General features: G+C 51.1%; 2 long non-coding RNA genes across 3 annotated transcripts in view; both read left to right on the plus strand.

The window, feature by feature from the left end:
• LOC111526255 overlaps positions 1-20,046 on the plus strand; it is a 181,300-nt gene that overhangs the window by 45,179 nt on the left and 116,075 nt on the right. The gene's annotated exons all lie outside the window — the stretch shown is intronic.
• LOC111526254 overlaps positions 1-20,046 on the plus strand; it is a 34,896-nt gene that overhangs the window by 3,822 nt on the left and 11,028 nt on the right. The gene's annotated exons all lie outside the window — the stretch shown is intronic.

Genomic DNA, 20,046 nt, shown 5'->3' on the forward strand with positions numbered 1-20,046 from the left:
GAAGGAAGGAAGGAAGGAAGGAAGGAAGGAAGGAAGGAAGGAAGGAGAGAGAGAGTGAAAGAAAGGAGAAGGAGGAGGAGGGGGAGGAGGAGGAGGGAAGGAAAGAAAGAAAGAAAGAGAAAAAAGAAAGAAAGAAAGAAAAAGAAAGAAAGAAAGAAACTTTAAATCACATCAAAGCAGAACAGGCTTCCTGGTGAGTTTCTTATCATTAGAGAAGCTCAAGGTGAATTTGGATGATGCATTGGTTCAAGAGGCAGATGCCAAGATGAAATGTGATTTGTGGAAGGTCTGCTGGGGAACCGTGCTGTGTAGCCTGACCCCGGGACAAGGAGAGGGTGAAGGATGAGGGATGGGGAGGAAATGCTGAGAAATCCTCAGCCAGCCCTGCGGGAGGCCCTGACGCACAGGCTGCTCCCTTGTGGGGTGACGCCTTGGACAGATGGCTTGGCTCTAGTCCCCCACCATGCTCAGTCATATTGGGTGAGTGGGACCTCAGTGTGAACGCCTCAGTGGAGCTGAAGGGGCTGCAGGCCTCCTACCACTCTTCTGGAGAGAGAGAGAATGAGAGAGAGAGAGAGAGAGAGAGAAAGAGAGAGAGAGAGAGAGTCTGAGCTCAAGTTAGGTCAGGTAGGAGCTGCTCTCATCACTGCCTTCCTGGGCCAGACTTGTCCAGATCAGCTTTCCCATCACCAGTCTTTTCTGCGCCAGGTGCACTAGAATGTGAGGCCCCTACCTGCTCCCTGGAGAAGGACAATAGGTTCCCCGTCATCACCACACTGTACACACTACTTTCCCTTTTAAGGACTACAGGGAAGAGAGGTAGGAGGAAGCATCAGAGGTGCAGCAGGAATTTTGTCTCTCTGCTGTTGGCTGCCGCCCCCGTATTGGTTCAGCTGTCTGCAGTGTGCTTTCCCCACAACCCTGTGAACAGGGAGAAGGGAGGCTTTGATGTCCACTGGAAGACTGAGCCCCCGAGCCACATCCTCCCTAGCCCATCACAGAGGCTCTGGCCCAGCAAGTCCTCACCCCAGCACATTGGCTCCAAGACAAACAGGCCCTGGTGAGGCAGCACTGCCTGCGTCTGTGATGTGCTGGTTAGGCCAAGTAGCTGGATGAGGTAGGCGGGGGGAATGGTGGTAGGGAGCGGGGGTTGGGGGCACGGCAGGGAAGGGGAGGAGGTGAGCCCACCTCCCTACTCTCCATGGATGCAACATGCGACTTCAGACTCAGGAAGTGCCCTCACATTTGGTGCTGTTTTGTATGGACGTCCTTGATTCATGCTCATACTGTTGAGAGTTTGGTCTCGGTGGCACATATTTTTTGAAATGGGGTCTCTCTCTGTCACTCATGCTGGAGTGCAGTGGTGCGATCATGGCTCACTACAGTGAAGTCACTACTTGACTTCCTGGGCTCAAGTGATCCTCCCGCCTTGGCCTCCCAAGTAGCTGGGACCACAGGTATGGGCCACCATGTCTGGCTCTGTGGCCTGCTGCTAGTTAATGATGTTTCCATGTGGCTGCATTTTAGTTCATGGAATATATTCTACTGCGGTTCATGTCACTGGACCTTTCTCTTAAAATAGCTGCCCCTGTTTCTCTGTCCCCCTGGGGAACAGCCTCATATAGGTCCCAAATGTGCAGACTCTCCTTGTGGTAGGAGTAGATACCTTGGGTCTCCTCTGACCTTGCTCTACCTGCATGTCTCCTGCCAATAGGACACTTCCCAGCACAGATACACACATCGATGTAATGTCCATTTGTTAGTAGCTGCTTGTGGCTGACAAAGAGGGCTGAAGACCCTTTGCTGCTCTGTCCACCGAGAGGTGGTGCCTCAGTCCCCTCCCCTTGAGTCTGGGCTGGCCATAGGGACCCACTTGACCAGCAGACTGCAGCAGAGATATTACAGGACTGCCAAGTCGGGCCAAGAAGCTTCACAGTCTCCACCCCACTCCCTCTCCAGATGTTCCCTCTCGGGACATTCACTCTTGCCGTCCGGCCACCACGCTGTGAGTCACTCAGTCCCACAGGGAGGCCGCGTGCAGGTCCTTGCTTTGGCAGCCCTGGCTGAGCTCCCACGGTGAGCCACATAAGAAAGCCACTGTGCCAATCCACTAGGAACTAAACGCTACCTGTTTTGGGTGGTTCAGACAATAGAAATGTATCATCTCTAGGGGCTGGAAGTCCAAGATCCAGGTGCCATGGAACTGGCTCCTTCCTAGGACTTGGAGAGAGTCTGTTCCATGCCTCTCCCTGGCTTCTGGTGTTTGCCGCCATCTTTGGTGATCCTTGGTTTGTAGACACCACATCACCACTCCACCTCTGCGTTTACCTTTACATGGCGTTGTGCTGTGTGTGTGTGTCTGTGTTTACATTTCTCCTTTTTGGGTCTTTTCTGCTCGGAGACCCCTCTCTCTGGAGAGAGAGAGCTGTTTCTCTTTCTCTTCTCTTCTGCCTGTTAAACCTTCACTCCTAAACTCCTCGTGTGTGTTCGTGCCTGAAATTTTCCTGGTGCAAGACAATGAACCCCAAGATATATACCTTCATACTGGGGACCTCATCCGGGGTACCAAGGTACACCACTCATGGAAACAGTGAGTAGAGGAGCGGACTCCAACTCTGTCCTTGCATTTTGAGGCTCTCAGCCTCCATTCTAGAACCAAATCAAACCAAATTCAGGGCCCCCTTCAGCCATTTAAAAATGATTAGCATGGCTGCCAACCTTATAAGACTTGAGGGAGGGCTTACTGGGGAGAACATGGACAATCTCCCAGCACCCAGGGTTGCTGGCATATTGGCCATGTTTGAGCCAGCTTTCTTTCACAGAGGACTTAGCCATCGTGTGGGGCTGAAAGAAGTCCTGGGGTAACTGAGGATTTCTGGCTGGGGCTACCTCCTCCCGTTGTTATCCAAAGGCTTCTGGACTGACTCCAGCCTCCCATGGCCCGATGAGGTGTCGGCAACAGGATCTCCAACTTTTCTGTCATAATTTCCTCCTTTCCTGTCCACAGCCATCGTATCTCTTATCCCCTCTGTGTATGCAATGTGTGGGAAGTTCTACAGTTCAGGGAAGTGATCTTGTTTGGCAAGATCAGGGAATGTCATAGTAACCGGAGGTATAGCTTAAGGGAAGGCATCCTTGTGATTTTCTAGGAACAGAAGGTCCTTGTCCCAAAATAAGATTGGGGTGGGGTGACCAACCTTCCCCACATGCTATGTAAATGTCACACCTGATGGAACTAATCTGTGAGCCCTACGTAAATCAGACACTGCCTCCTCAAGCTGGACTACAAAATCTGGTGCATCTGCCAGCCGGTCTTTTCCACTTGGAGACCTCTCCTCTCTTTAGAGAGAGAACTGTTTCTCTTTCTATTCTCTTCTGCCTATTAAACCTCAACTCCTAAAAAAAACCCCACAATTCCCCTTTTTATTAGGACACCAGTGTATTGGGTCAGGGCCCACCCTTCTTAAATATGACCCCATCTTAACTAATTACATCTGCAATGGCCCAATTTCCAAATAAGCTCACATTCTTAAATAGTGAAGGTTAGGACTTCAACATATGACTTTTTTAGGTGGTAGGCACACTTTGACCCATAACAGCCGTCTTGGGTGTTCAGCCTGGTGGAGCCTCCAGACAGCTCCACCTCCAGACACCATCTGATGGAGATCTCCTGAGAGCCCGTGAGTGAGAACCGCCCAGCTGAGCCCAGTCACCCCAGAGCTGCGGGAGTTGTTTTTAGCTACCAAGTTTGGGGTGGTGTTTACATTGCCACAGATGACTGTGACCCTCCCTGGTTTTGAGAGAACAATTAAATATCAGACTGAGGACATCAATTCTGAGTTTTTTAGGATGCCAAGGTCCAGTGTGGGTTAACTCCCATACATTTCAGCAGTGACACTTGCCAGTGCTCTGACTGTGTAAGATTGGAAACGAAGTTCCTATGAGCAGCAGCTTATGTTACTGGGTGCTGTTGTTTCTAACAACAGCAGCACTGTGCAAATGGCTGGCAGCTCTGGTAGCTTCTTTCTTTTATCCCTTGACAGCCAGCCAGCTCCTGTGCTGCATGTGAGATCCCTCAGGCCCTGTGGTCAAGCAGACGTGATCCCAGGCATGGCCTTGTAGTGGGGCTTGATTTCATCTCTTCTCAGCCTATTGATTCTGACATCGCTACTACCACCATCGTCAGCAGCAGCCTTACTGTCTATTTGCTACTCACCATGAGCAGTGCGGTCAGGCTGTGCCCTGGCCGTGAAACCAGGCCGAGAGTTGGCTTGCTCTTTCTGCTTCCCAGATGTAGAGGCTGAGACTCTCTGGGGTTGAGTGTGACTGACTGAGACCACACAGCCTGTGGACAGGGGAACTGGGATTTGGACCAGCCTCACCTGCATGTGGGGCCAGCACTCCTGAATCAGAAACAAAGCAGGGTGGACTGAGAGAAAGGACACTGAGGGATGGAACATGGGGCTATGTCCTCCTAACTTCTCTGGTGACTACAGTCTCCCGGGCTGCTGTTGAACATGCAGGGGACAGGGCCTCCTCCTGGAAATCCTGGTTGGGCTGGTGGGGGCCTGAGGATCTGTTATTTGGAATTAGTGGATTCCAAATTGCAGACCTTGCTGTTGGAGGAGTTCTGTCCCTGCGTTCATTCTACCCCTTTGATCACAAAGCCTAGGTGGCTAGGGCTGGAAATTCTGTGCATTATCAAGACTGGCCTTTATGACTCCAGTAGGTTGTATGTTTAAGTACGTTTTAAGCATCGTGTATAATTTAGGGATGACTTACACACTTATATCAGGTGAATGAAAGGCAATTGGCATTCAAGACAGGGCTTTTGTCATGAAAACGTGTCTGAGAAAGTGACAGAAACCATTTGAAACAGTGATCAGGCAGGTAGTTTTGATTCTGAGAAGTAAGCCTTACATAGAAGGAAAGACACAGTGGGAGGGGCCAGTCCCCCCCGGCTCTAGGTTGTCAGTGGGTGCGCAGTTGTCATGAGGGAGGGAAGCACGGGGCAGGGCATGGGTCTTCTCAGAGAGAGGAGAGCAGGAGTCACCCTGGAGAATCCCTGCTGAGCTGCTACCTGCGCACAGAACACCTGAGCTCTAGCTTCTCATTTCCAGGGCGTTGCCCTGACAGGAGAAGCACCCAGAGGTGCAGCAAACTGCGCGCTTGGAGCACGCATGTCTAACCCCTCCTTAGAGTTCTCTGCATTGCATGTGCTCACATCTTATTTCTCAGGGCGTTATCAAGTGGGTTTCGCTGCAGGCTATTATTCCTTTTTCCTGGCATGGGCTTCCAAAAGCTACCTGCTCATAAAAGAAGAAATTGTTCTTTCCCCAGAGCCTGGCTGGCCTCTGGATGCTGCTACCACTGCATCAATCTGGTGCCAAGGGACTCACCTCTGTGTCTGCGGCCCCAACATCTGAATCCTCTTTGCAAGGTCCAGGGAGCCACCCCTTCCTAGGCGTTGCTGTGGGAGTCCAGCACTCCCTGCCTGCAGTCCCCGGAAGGCTCTATGTCTTGGCTATAAGCTAACGGGGCTAATGTCTGGGTGTGGCCAGCCTGCCCTCCAGGATATGTTGGCCCTGAGCTCTCTCTCTGCTTCCAAGATCTGCATTCCCAAAACAGAGCGCCCTTCCCTTCCCTTCAGTGCCATCACTTCCCAGTGTTATCATCCACCATGCCCAGCACCTGCCCTGAGCACTGACCCCTGGAGCCTGCCCAGCAAGTTTATCTGCAGGGTGGGGACTGTGGGGCATCAGGCAGGGGAGTGATGATGCTGTACCACAGTGATGGCCACATTGAGGGGAGGCAGTGGAACCCTTTGGGCCAGCACCACAGTGGCTCCACACAGAGGCCCAATAAACTGTGCCTTAGTGCAGAGTTGCAGAGGGATTCAGGCCAAAACCTCCAGGGCAGCTCAGGGAGGGTGCTTGGAAGGGAGGAAACATGACTGTATTCTGGGCACAGGCCTCCTGCCTACGTGACCACCCAGAGTGATGGTGCAGAGTGGCAGCCAGGGCTCTCCAGGGCCCCTCTGTCCTCGCGGTCCCTGCCCTAGTGCCCTGCACTTGCTCTGGTGTTCCTCCGACTACACCCCACATGGCTGCTCTGACTCGTCTAGCGAAGCCCAGGTCCCAGGGAGTTTGGAAGCACTCCGCTGGAGTGGAGCATGCAGAGGGGTGACCTGAGGACGCCTGCCCTCACGGCTCAGGGGCTGCTGGATCTAAAGCCTCTGGACAAGGGAAGGCATCTGGGAGGGTCAGGGGAGGTGTAGGGTAACCTCTGGTCATGGGCACTTTGGCCCAGCAACTTTCCCAAGGCCTCCAAAGGCTATAGGAATGACCAAGCACAGGAAGAGGTATTCTGACTCCTCAGGCACCAGGGAAAAGTGGACTGAAGTTTCAGTGAGATGGCGCCACATGCCCCTAGGATGGCTGCACCGATTATACCAAAATTGAGGCGTAATTTGCATCTAGAGGAAGGCCCAGACTCCACTATATAGGGTTGTTTTTAACTTGAATTTCCATAATAACTAATGACATTGACCATCTTTTAAATCTGCTTATTTGCCATCTATATTTCTTCTTTGTTGAAGTGCTCGTACAAATCTTTTGCCCACTTTTATTTTGGATTATTATTATTGAGTTTGAGAATTCTTTCTATAGCCTGTCTACCAGTCTTTACCAGTTATGAGTTCTGCAAATATTTTCTCCCAGTCTGTGGTTTGTCTTTTTATTTCCTTAACCATATCTTTCAAAAAGTAGATGGTTTTAATGATGATGAAGTCTAAGCTATCAATTTTTTAAAATGGTTTTTGCTTTTTGTGTCCTATGAAATCTTCCATTTCTCCTGTGTTTTCTTCTAGCATGTAGCATCTTTTGATTCTAGCTTGTGTGTAGGGGTGTGCATGTGCATGTGTGTGCCTGTGTGTGCACATGTGTGTGCATGCCTGTGTGTGTGTTTGTGTGTGTGTGTGTATTCGAGGCTGTCTCCCTAATCAGCATCAGACTGCCTTGAGGACAGCAGTCACAGCTCAGCCAGCTTTTTCTCCGCCATGTGCTGTAGTCCCCTGCACAGTGTGGCCTCCTTGACTACAGATGAGCCACGATCAGTGACAGGCCCCCGCGGAGCCAAAGACACATGTCTTTGGCCATGCCGAGCCGGCTTGCCAGTCTTCTCAGCCCAGCACTGGGGAAATGGCTCTATTTTTCTGGCAGGCTTGCAGACCTTGCTGTTGTCTGTGTTCCCAGCTCATACCAGCCTCTCTCCAGTTCGCCTTAGAGTTAGACAACCTCTCCAAGTGGAGAAGGCATTCCAGCTACTTCATGTCCCTTCTCTGCAAGCATCCTGACCTTTCCAAGATTCTCCAAGGGGGATGTCAAATGCACGAGCATTTGGTACTTGAATCCTTCAACATGGGTGGCCCACCTCCTCCAGCCAGCATCCGCAAGTCTGTCTGTAATGGAGAGGGGGGAGTGTGCATCTTGCACAGTCTCCCCTCTGCTTAGTTCAGTGGGTGTCTGAGCACTTACAATGATGCCAGCTCATTAGCCCCTGACTTAAACCCTCTAAGCCATCTATATTTGTTCACAGCAGGAAAAGGAATTCATTAAACACAGATGTGGTGGGTCCACACAGGCTGCTCTGTCCCGTGTGTTTGTTCTCCTTGGAATTCCCTTGTCTGGTGGACACTTCGTTCTTTTGAAAAGTTTTCCTCTGAGGTTCTCTGTCATTGGATTAGTAAACACTTGATTAACTCTCAGCTAAAGATAAACAGAAGCAGGAATGTAAATGATGCTGTAGATGAAACCAGGCCTGGCGGTCTCAGGGGACGCCTTCCACTGAGCCAGCGTGGGGATGGTCTGAGGGGCTCGGCTTGCACTCTAGGTGGGTGGACACATTTTTTCCCCTGACCCTCGCCTTCCACAGTTCAGTCCTTCCCCGCACTTCTCTTGTTCTATGCTAGCTGGAGGATATAGCATTTCCATGCAGATAGAAGTTGTCTATGTGGATATTTTGCACAGCCCTTGGGAAAGATCAGCCTCCACAGGTGCCTTCAACAAAGACCAGTTCCGCCTTTCACCTGGGGGTGCGTAAGCATAGGGGGCTCTGTGTTGTTAATAAAGACAGCAGAGTTAGGATACAGATCCTGGCACAGCTGCCCCACCCCGTGGGGGGACAGGGTGTGTGCTTTGATTTAGAATCTTTAAGATGGAGAGCGCCCCCTAATGATTAGAAAAGACACAGACAGAAATAAAGGTTTTATTACCTTTTTTTTTGGAGACAGAGTTTCACTCTCGTTGCCCAGGTTGGAGTGCAATAGCGTGGTCTCAGCTCACTGCAACCTCCACCTCCTGGGTTCAAGCAATTCTCCTGCCTCCCTCCCAAGTAGCTGGGATTACAGGCATCTGCCACCAGGGCCGGCTACATTTTGTATTTTTAGTAGGGACGGGGTTTCACCATATTGGCCAGGGTGTTCTTGAATTCCTGACCTCACAGTGATCCACCCACCTCAGCCTCCTAAAGGGCTGGGATTATAGGCGTAAGCCACTGTGCCTGGCCTCTAGGTTTTATTACTTATGGGCCCTGGGCATACACGGCACTGCTGGAGGCCACACACATGGGGGTCAGGGAGCACAGGCCGGGAGGGAGGAGAGAGGGAGGCCACTGGGGAACATACTGTGGGTCACTGTGAGTTTGTGGGAAAATGCCTAAATGGTGCATGTAAAGGAAGCAGCAGCAAAGTGTGAGCCCCATCAGTTAGGTGGAAGAGATGTCTCTAAGTTCTTAGCTGTGGCCGCTGGCTTGAGCCGTTTGGGCATGGTATAGAACCAGAAACTGTCTAGGGTGACTGAGCCCTGCCTCTAGCAGGAGAAAGCTAAGCCTGCATTCAAAGTGGATGCCGAAGCATGGCAGGATGCTGGCCACCACATGCAAAGCAACTCTTCACATTCATGGTGGCTTTACCTAAAGACACACGAGAAGTGGTTTTGTCTGCAGCTAGCCTCCATATTCTCAGACCTGGGAGAGGCAATAGCCTCAGTGCTGACACTGGCACTCTGCTGTGCACACTTGGTGCCTGGTGGCACAGCACCACCACACCCCCTTGCCACTGTGTCTGGATGAGCCATTTTGTGTTTTGAATTACGTGTCACCAATACACAATTCGCTAGAGAATTGAATAAAGGCTTCCAGTGACCCCTAAGGAAAACACTGTTTTGCACAATGTCAGTCACGGCCACGGTTGAGTGCAGCCAGGCCTGGGAGGATGCGTATTAACGTTTGGCTGAGTCTGGTCCTTTGAGGACACTCAGGCCTTCCTGATCAAGTAGCCAGTTCCCAGTCAGGAGAAACCAGCCTTCTGCAGGCTGCAGCAGCCTGGGTGCTGTATGCACATGGGACCATCTGGGAGTTGGGTCAGGAGGATTTTGTTAGTTGATTCAACATTTTAAAAATATCCCTGTGCTGAGCACGTGGGCGCTGACAATGAAATGGTGGGCACACAACCCTGTCCCCTGGGCTCAGAGCGTGAGTGCAGCTGTGGAAGTCACAGGAGACAGACAAGCAAGATCGTGTCAAGACAGGAGATGAGGCATGGAAAAGATCAGCTGCAGCTGTGACAGTGCCTTGGACAGCATGGGCGTCAGAAAAGCCCGCCTGGCCGAGGAGGTCCATGCTGAGTGCTGAAAGTAAACGGCAGTGAGTGGGGAACGATGAAGCGAGAGTGTATCCATGGAGGGAAGGGCTCTGCCACGGAGGAACAGCCACTTCTCCAGAGGAGGGCAAGAGCAGAATGAATCTGGGGCTCTCAGGGGTGTCAGGTCATTAAGAAATGGTGCTTTCCAGGTAGGCCAGGCCACCAAAGGCCCTTAGTCCCTTAGAGCACTCCTTATCTCCAGAAAACCCAATAAATTAGGCCATGGGTGTGAGACAGTCTAGTGTATTGCTCCGGCCACTGTTAGCCAACAGAAACCTCCCAAAGCATTCTCTTTTCTCCGTCTTTGGAGAAGAATCACAACTCCTTTTGGCAAAGTGTGGGTGGTCATTGCAGGACAGTCCTCCAGGTGACTTTGCAGCTGCCCGGTTCTTCTCTCTTCCTCACTTGTAGTTCTCAAAATAACTGTGGAATGTGCGAGGGCTGCACCATCCTGAGATAGGGGACGGTGGGTGGGAACAGCCTGGACTCGGTTCCAGTCCCCCCTAAAAACAGGTGTCCTTCAATGTTTTAGCCTCAGGGTCATGTAATCTCAGGGTATCCCACCCATGGTGGGCTGCCATTGGAGGTCCCTTAGCTGTGGTGCAAGTTGGACATGCACAGTCAGACTCCATCTGCCCCGGGCAAGTGTCCTGAGCCTTGGGGGACCCTCTCAGGATGAACTTGGCCTCTCCTGTCCCTCGCTGCCTGTCTGTAGATAGTAAGCCCAGTTCGTGTGACTGGTTGCATGTGAGTGTGCTCTGCCTTACTGGACTCAGACAAGCTGGTGCCCAGTGACCAGTGACCTGCTTTACAGGAACACTTGCCACACCAAGTGACAGAACTGGGCGAGGCCACTCCACGTGGACAGACACCGAGTTGACATTCCAGAGGGACCAGCTTTTGGTGGGAGATACAAGAAGGTGTACCTGATTTTCAGCTAGACAGAGGGCTTTGGCGAGAGCCAGGACTCCAGGAAAGGGCATGGCCCAGGCGACACCAGCCCGCCATGTCTTCACTTCCCCCCTTGAGCTCTTTCAGAAAACCTCAGTTCTGCTTCAGATGTGGAGCATCTTCAGCAGAGCTGTGTCAGCTCCGGCTCCTGGAGGAAATACAGACAGGAGAATTCACAAGGGAGGGAGGTGGCAACTCCCATTCTTCCTCCCGACCTGCAGGAGGTGGCAGCTCCCACCCACTGTGGTTTGGGAGTGAAGAGCAGGCTCTTGGCTCAGGACATGGTCAGGTGCCCACTGGACATTCCAGGTGCTGGGATTGCAGCAGGTGGGGAATGGGTTGGTGACTGCAATCACCCCAGAGGGGAGCAGTGGGGGCTGCACCTGCACCCCCACTGGTTGGCATGTGAGTGTCTTTGGCACCCAGGATGTTATAGACTTTGTGCTGGGGTTGGCATCTGCCACCTTCACAGTACAAAGACCTTAAAGGCCCCCAATGTGAACAGGGCAGCTAATTCACATGGACACTTATTTTTGTGCCTGTTTCTGATAGTCCTTTCCCCGGATCAATAATGAAGACAGGCTTTTTGCCCCATTAGGTCAGAGGAATTTATAGTGGGATTGAAGCCCATCTCCTTTCTGGTTGGAAATCATGGTGGGAGGGGTTTCTGCCAGGGAGGAGACAGGAAGAGGTTGTAGTGACTAGGGAGAGGGCAGTGGTCACTCTCACCTGTCTGGGAAGGGTTCTTGAGGTGCTCAGAGCTGGTCTTGTTTCTGTCAAGGGTCTCAGAGATAGAAGGGGCTTACTCCCAGGTTTTCCCAGGGCAGGTCAGCTTCATTTCTGCCATGGTAGTCATCAGGGCGGGACCAGGTGTGGCAAGAGACCCTAAGGGCACAGAATTTAGGGAGACACCTACCCTTTGGGTGATGCAAATGCCCACCTTGTACTTGTGCCACCCGGCACCTCCTTCAGTGTTGCCCTGGAGGCGCCTCTCTTGCCTCACCCTGGTCCTGACTCTGACAGTAATTATTAAGAGCACCCTTATTGCTCTCAAAACTTTTCCCACTGTAGAAGAAAAATTATATGGGTGCCCTACTCAGAGAGAAACAGTAGCTCTGGCATCCCTGGAGAGGCTGCCCTGGTACCACATCGCCGGGTGGGGAGAGGTGGATGTGCCCCAGGCTGGGGAAGAGGCTGTGGGGGTGCCGTCAAGGTGCCTGTGGGAGTCTGGGTAATGAGGAGGTCGGAGCCCCCCACCCTCTCCTGGGAGCCAGCATCAGCCTCCCAGGTTCCCCTGGGACCACAGGGTGGCAGGTGAGTCTGGGGACCAATGACATTGGCTTTTTTGCCAGCTAAATGATATGGGGGTTGAAGTCAGACTTACAGACTTTTAAGAAAAGAAAGAATATGTATTGGCTTGTATTTCGATAGAAATATCTGGAAGGATAGACAAGGAACAAATTGCCCTTTTTCCCTCCAGGGAGCTAACTGGGTGGCTGACAAGCTGGAAGGAGACTTAGTTTGCACTGTGTAGCTTTTTGAACTTTTTGAGTGTTATGCCATGTAAATGTATCACCTGTTAAAAACATAAACAAAATAAAATTAAAAAGAAAATAAAGAAATTAGCCTTCTTCTCCACATTCAAGTTTCTGGGCGTAAGACAGCCAAGCAGCCCCAAGGCCAGCAGTAGAGAGTTTCGGAAACCCTTCCTTTCCTGGTCTGCACTCACAGCACACGACACTATACGTCACACATAATAAGCAGCATCTCATCAGTAGTGGTGGAATCTCCTTAAACTTGATATTGGCCTCAATTTCAGATGAGGCAGCTTTTTGTTTGTTTTAAAGAGATGACATTTAAAAAGGCAAATCATGCCTCTTTTGTGGACCCTGAGCATAAGTTCAGAGAGACTTTAAGCCCCTCTGGAGCAAACCTCCTTAGCAGGGAGGTTATACCCTTTGACATCATAGGGAGAATGTCTTGTTGAATGTTTCTCTCTACATTCATTGACAGATACTCATGTCTGCCGGGCACCACTCCAGGCCTCAGGGATACAGCAGTGACCAAAGCTGTGGCAGGCCCTCCCTCTAGGAGCGTCCACGTTAGTGGAGGTGGGGTGGACTGACAGATGGCACATGCGTGGATATCCACCATGCCTGCAGGTGACGAAGGCTGTGGAGAAAGTACTGGCAGCCCAGGAGCCATAGAGGTTTGGGTGGTAAGAGGTGGGCAGGAAAGGCCTCCTGGAGGGAGTGACAATTGAGAGCTGGAGGAAGTGGGGTAGCCCATCCTGGAGATGACTGCAGCCTGGCAAAGGCCCTGAGGTAGAATCGTGCCCAAGCACCATCTGAAAACCAACAGAGGCTGATGTGGGATTGGAGGGGGAAGAAGAGAGCAAGCAGGTGAAGCAGAGGGTCAACAGGGCCACATCTTTTGCCAAGGACTGAGGCTTCTCCTTGGAGGGACAAATGGCACCCTTACAGGCTCTGTGTGGGGAGTAACAGCATCCAACTGAAGTGTAAGAGGATGGTCCAGGCAGCTGGGAGGAATTAGACTTCTCAGGTTTGGGACCAGTCGGGAGGTACTGAGAGCCTCGGCAGGTGAGGGTGGGGCTGGTGAAGGCATCCGGTGTGGGACTCCAGAGAAAGAAGATTCGAGATTGCTCCAAGCTTCAGCGATGATGGAACTGCCATTCACTGAGGTGTAGGCTGTTATAGGGCAGCTGCAGTGGTGGGGTGGGGAGGAGTCAGGTTCCACCCCGCTTTGAGTCTGAGCTGCTGGAAGGCACCTGAGTGAGGCTAGAGCAGGCTTCAAAGCCAGCAAAGAGGGGACTGCAGGGCACAGTGCCCTGGGCTACTTTACTCCTTGGACACTGTCTATTCCTCCCGTCTATCCCATACTGCCTGGACGTTGGCCAAAGAGCCGCCTAGCTTTTTTGATAACAATTAACTCTAACTATGGGTCAGGAACAAGTTCCATGGAGGAGAAATGTGCTGAAGATGCAGTATAAGTTCCTGACAAGCATTTCCCTCTCATCATTCAGAGACAGGAGGCCCCGTGGCTGAGCTAAGAACAGTAGTGTGTTTCCAGAGCACCCCAGATTGTTTGGATGGGTTGTCACTTACTTTCATGTCAGTGTCCGTTCCCCGGCCTTAGGAACAGATGGCTTCCTTATCTAAACAATAGTTTGCAGCAGAGCTTAGTGAGCTTGCTGTCTCTTGCCAAGGACTTTCTGGAATTGGGTGTTTTAGAAGGTCATGTGTCACTGGCCCTCCGTTCCCAGTCCAAATTACATTCCCTTAATGCTGGGCAAGAGAACTAGAGCAGGGCGTGCTCTTTGCTCTCCTTTTCCCTCCTTCTCTGAGTTCCTGGCAACACTTGCTTGAGCCCCGGTAGAAGCTGGGAGGATCAACAGCAACCTGACTACTCTCCATTCGTGGAGGTAGACAAGCTGCCTGCTATCGAAGAACCTGCTAGCAGGAAGGTTCCTGATCTTCTTGGATGGGGGATCCCTGTTGGCTAATTCCAGTGCTCTTGTCTGGGAAGAGGCCTAGGAGAAGCTTCCAGACATGTTCCTCCATTCATACAAAACTCGTTCTAGAATCTCATTGCACCAGTAGTATAATCCTGAGGGTTATGCTCCTTTCTAGGAAAAACCCAGATTAACTCAAACCACTCAACTTCAAAATATAGGAATTAGATGACATGGAAGAATATACGTGCAGCCTAGTAGGTCAAGGCCCACCATGTGGGAGGTGCCACTAAATGTCAATTCTCCTCCCTCTTACCAAAAATGTGGTGAAAAGTGAAATCAAACATGCTCAAGGTGAGAGCTAGGGTCTACCCAGGATCTGACACTTTCTAACAATGATAATCCAGTAATTGAATTATTATTGCATTTGAAAATTGAACTTTGAAGGAAACATACTTTTGGACTACAAAAGGCAATTCTAACAATTTTTAACACAAATTTTCAACAAAGAGTTTTCTGTTCAACTAGAATTGAATTTATCACAGACACCTGGATTACAAATAGATGAAATTTTACAGTGTTCCCAAAAAGCAGCTTGCCCATCCACTCGCCCACACTGTATAACTCAGAGCTGGGGTCAGCTGTTTCTTTTCTTCATTTTAGAGACAGAATCTCACTCTGTCATCCAGGCTGGAGTGCAGTGGCACCATCATAGCTCATGGTGGCCTTGAACTCCTAGGCTCAAGTTATCCTCCTGCCTCAGCTTTCTGAGTAGCTGGGACTACAGGCACATGCCATCACATCTGGCTTTTTTTTTTTTTTTTTTTTTTCCTGAGGTAGGGTCTCACTCTGTTGCCCAGGCTGGAGTGCAATGGTACAATCACGACTCACTACAGCCTTGACCTCCCTGGGCTCAAGTGATCCTCCCACCTCAGCCTCCCAAGTAGCTGGGACTACAGGTGTCACCACACCCAGCTAATTGTTTTGTATTTTTTGTAGAGACAGGGATTCACCATGTTGCCCAGGCTGGTCTCAAACTCCTAGGCTCAAGTAGTCTGCCTGCCTCCATCTCGAAAAGTGCTAAGATTACAGGTATGAACCACCATGCATGGCCTCTGGCTAATTTTTAAACTTTTTGTAGATACCGGGGTTCTCCCTATGTTGCCTAGTCTGGTCTTGAACTCCTGTCCTCAAGCGATCCACCCGCCTTGACCTCCCAAAGTGTTGGAATTACAGGCCAACTGAAAGTAAGCCACTGTGCCCAGCTAACTGTTTTTTAAAAAGCCAGGTAGTAAGTATTTTCTGCTTTGCTGGCCAGAGGGTCTCAGCCTATAGCCCTCAGCTCTGTCACACAGTGCATGCACAGGTGGTAGGCAGATGCGTGGGCAGGGCTGGGCTCCGGCAGGGGGTCCCGCCATGGGCCTCAGCCTGCTGGCTCCTGCTGTGAGAGCAGCACTGTCCACAGAAATGCAATGGGAGCCATTTGTGTGATTTTACTTTTTAAACCACATTTTTAAAACAGTCAGAAAAAGAGCTCAAGTTAATTTTAGTAATATATATTTTTAATCTGATACATCTAAAATATGATCATGTCAACAGGGAGTCAATAAAAATGAGACCGTTCACATTCATATTTCATACAGTCTTCCAAATCCCGTGTGTACGTTACACGTTTTGGAGTAGCTCAGTAGAACATGTGTCCAGTCTGCACCCATTGGGGAGAAGAGCTCTTGACAGTGTGTTTCTCAGACTGTGTGAAATCTATCACTTCCTGCCAAGTAATTTTCCAGTTAGCTTTGTTTCTTTCCTCTTCAGAAACACATTGCATGGATCTTCACATGCAGGGCTAGGGGGCTGTGGTGTGGTGAGGTTGTGTGTGAGGGTATGTGGGTGTGAGTGTGTATGTGTACGTGCACATGTGTGTATTTGTGTATGTGTGCATGTGTGTATGTAATGCGTGTTCATGTGTATGTGTTTATGTGTATATATGTATGTGTGTTCATGTCTGTGTGTGTTTATGTGTGTATATGTGTTTTGGTGTGTATGTGTGCATGTGCATGTGTGTGTCTAGCAACTTCATCCTCTGTGAGAGTTAAGATTATGAGGACACAATCTCCAACTACTAGGAGGGAAAGGGGGATGAAAGGAACGTCTGTAAAGTACAACACAAGGCACAGTGCCCGCAGGGAGGGGTGGGCAAAAGTGCTGTGAGCCCTGCAGCATTGAGAGGGACTGTTCGGTGTGGCAGGTCAGAGAAAGGCAGGTTCTCACAGTGCGGGGAGCAGGGGCTGGTGGCCATTTGTAGGACAAGGACGGGGCACAGCTGCCTCTGTGGAGGCAGGGAGGTTCCGGAGCATCCAGGGAAATGCGAGGTCTTGGAAGAGGCTCCATGTGAGTAGTGCTTTGAGAAACAGATCTGGCAGCGGTGGTTGGAAGAAGTTGAGGCTGGGGACCAGGAGACCAGGTAGGAGGCTGCTAGAGCCGAGCAAGTCCTGGGTCAAGGAAAGGAGGTGGCAGGAGCAGGACAGGACTCTGGTCAAAGTCAGGTGGGCACGGTGCAGCCGCAGGTGAGACTGAGAGAGAGGGGCTGTCAGAAACGACAGTTTCCTTCTCCAGAAGCAGATACATGGGTTTGGGTTGGGACCCCTGGAGTCTGAGATGTGGCTCTGATACCTACAGAGATGTGTGGGAAGGGGCGGGGATGTGTGCGAAGAGGGGCCCTGGGACAGTGACAGGAGGGGTGGAAGGGAAGCTGTAGAGATCTTTACATTGAGGGAAGAGAGTCGAGGAAATTCAAGGTAGTTACCTCTGCTTCTCTCCAAAACAGCAAGAAGGACGTTACGTGCAGGCAGAGGTTTCCAGCAGCCAGTTTGGGGTGTAAGGCGACTGATAAAGGGCACACCCAGTGGAACACCCAATGGATCGAAGGCTTTCCCAGCAAGAGGGAGCTCCTGGGAGAGGTTAGAGAGGAGCGTTTATTACTGAGTGGCCCAGCCCGCACAGATGCTTGATTTTTTCTGGACATGCACCCCGTCTTCCACCAGAGAAGGGATGAAGAGGGTGGGGTGATGTCCCTCAGGCTGGAACTGGCAAGGGGATGAGGGGAAAGCTATGGTGGTGGGGCTCCATGATGCATTCCTTTTCTTCAGCGGCACAGCTTTGATTTAGTTTAAAGGTCACTTCAGCATCCTCTTAATGAATGGAGATTAATTCCTTTCTGTTTACTTAACATCCTGACCCTTGTTATCAAGCACTTTCCTCTGACATTTGCTAATATCAGATGAATTTCTAAACTTTCTTGGGTATTAATGAGGACTTCAAAGTCTTTCCAAGATATGGCTGTATTGCAATATTCTCTTTCCTCACCCTGCATCAGAATTTAAACAGAATGATGTAATCATATTGCATAGTATGTTATTTGAAATCCACGATGGGGGATGATTTTATCAACTCTGCTCTCTTTTAAAAGTGCTATAGGTCAGTCCAAGAGCAGGCAAGTCATGGGACTCGTTCCTGGCCTGCCCTGCCAGGGCCGGGAGCCCCCAAGCTTTGCTGGGCTTTTCCAAGTGTGTATGAGTAGGTGGGATTTGGACCACATGCTTGGAGAGTGCCCTCTGTTCCATTGCCACAAAGGACTGAGGATGGTCCTTCAAGGATGGGATGGGAAGAGGGGGTACAAGGGGGATTTTCCTCGCTCTTAAAAAAGAGAAGCACTCAGTTTGGAGTTCTATGTAAAGTTCTATTTGGGGAAACAAGTATTCCACTCCCTGATGAGACTTTGTAAGTGCTTAGCAACAACTGAAGCTCCTTCTGGATGTGGGGGAGATGGTGCCTGTCCGCCCCTTTGGAGCATGTGAGGGCACACGGATGTTGGGGAGTTAGGCTGAGGCAGTGGAACCCCCACTTGGCCCTCCCTGTCTCTTTCCCCAGTTGTAGCAGTCCTAGAGGAGCCTCATGTGGAGATGGCAGAGCCACCGAAACACTTTCCCTGAATTGCCAGGTCCCTGCACTGGGGACAGTCACCCCAAACAATTGCTGGATATGTGGCAGCCTCTGAGTGAGCAGAAAATAAAGACCCTCCGTGTAAGCCCCTGCGATGCTGGGGGAGTTTGTTTCTGCAGCACAGCTCAACCAATTGCTACTATGAACACTGCTGGAAACTGTTACCTGGGCAAGTCCCTCCCAGCCCTAGGAGTCCAGGAAATTCTCACTTTCTCTTCTACATACAGAGGTTTGCTATTCTTCAGCTGTAACCTGAGTGACAACCATTGTGACAATCAGTGCAACAAAAGGACTCTGATCAAATGGAGCAGACCAGCTGGGCATGGTGGTTCATGCCTATAATCCCAGCACTTTGGGAGGCTGAGGCGGGCGGATCGTCAGAGGTCAGGAGTTCGAGACTAGCCTGGCCAACATGGTGAAACCCCGTCTCTATCAAAAATGCAAAAATTAGTTGGGCATGCTGGTGGGTGCCTGTAGTCCCAGCTACCTGGGAGGCTGAGGCAGGAGAATTGCTTGAACCTGAGAGGTGAAGGTTCAGTGAGCCGAGGTCATGCTACTGCGTTCTAGCTTGGGTGACAGAGCGAGACTCTGTCTCAAACAACAACAAGAATGGCAACAACAACAACAACAGCAACAACAACAAAAGGAGCAGACCAAGACCCTAGAGGAACTTGCAAGGCCTGGCAGATCCCTGGAATCAGTCCCAGCTGAAGACCCTTGGGGGAGCGGGAAGTGGCCAGAGGGCCTACGAGGGGCACTGGGAGGTCTGGAGGCTCTGCTAGAATCCAGAAGAATGGCTTCCCTCCCAGAGGTGACAGGTGCAGTCCTGTTACATCACTGGTCCAGGATCCTGGCACCCAGGGTCTGGCTTAGGATGAGAGAGAGTGGTGGCCAGGAACGAGGATCATAACGCTCTTTCCTGTGGGCTGGATAATTTACATGCATGTCTCTGTTTGCTGGCACATTCCTGCAGGGTAGGGACATCATCTCTATTTACTCACAAGTGAAATGCAGCTTGGAGAGTTTACACCGTTCAGTTTTGTGTAGATCTGAGGCCAAGGCCCCTATACTTTCCTCCTCACCAAGGTGCTTTTCCTGGGAAAGACTCCCAGGCAAGGCTGGAGGTGTGTCGGCGGCAAGAGGGATTTGAGGGTGAGTCCCTCAGGTGTCCTGCAAGCGAGCTTCAGCTCCGGGATCCTAGGCCAGGAGCCTTTTCCCTATTGGGGTTTGCTGGATGGGTCTGACACATGGGGTGCTGCTGTCTTTATCCCTCTTTTACTGACCAGCGGCTCTAATACCACAGTGGGGAGGGGCACAGTTCTCTGGTCTTTTGAGGAACAAAACTCTTCCTCAGGAGCAAGGTCTACACGAAGCCATGTGCTGCCTCTGGGAGTGCTGCTGGCACTCACCAGGGGACTGTGACCCCTCTAGGATGGGTGTTCCCTGCTGGCTGCCGGCCCCTGTTGCCAAGGTGCCTGTGACTCTTTTAGGATGGCAGCTCACTGCTGGCTGCCGGCCCCTGTTGCCGAGGTGCCTGCATCCCTCTAGGATGGGGGCTCCCTACTGGCTGCCGGCCCCTGTTGCTGTAGAGCCCTCTGCCTGCATGGCTGCTCTTGTCGGGCTGCTGCCTTCAGGTGACTAGCCTTGCTCTGCTGGCTAGCACGGACTTGAAGTCTGGGTGTTTTTGTTCCCGGGCCCCCACCCCATCTACAACCCCTAGGCTGTGGCAATAGACAGGCCAGCTCCTGGGCCCCAAGGCCTGACAACTCTGAGAGGGAACTTCCACTTTATGCCCTTTATGGTATGGCCCAAAATGACCTGCCTCTCTTCCACACAGTGCACTAGTTTCCCCGGGGAGTCCTCGCTTAGTTAATTATTGCTCAGGAATCTCTGTCTCAGAGGCACCTTCTGGGGAGGCCAT

Source organism: Piliocolobus tephrosceles, chromosome 20 (genome assembly GCF_002776525.5).
Source record: "Piliocolobus tephrosceles isolate RC106 chromosome 20, ASM277652v3, whole genome shotgun sequence".
NCBI classification, from domain to species: Eukaryota; Metazoa; Chordata; class Mammalia; order Primates; family Cercopithecidae; genus Piliocolobus; species Piliocolobus tephrosceles.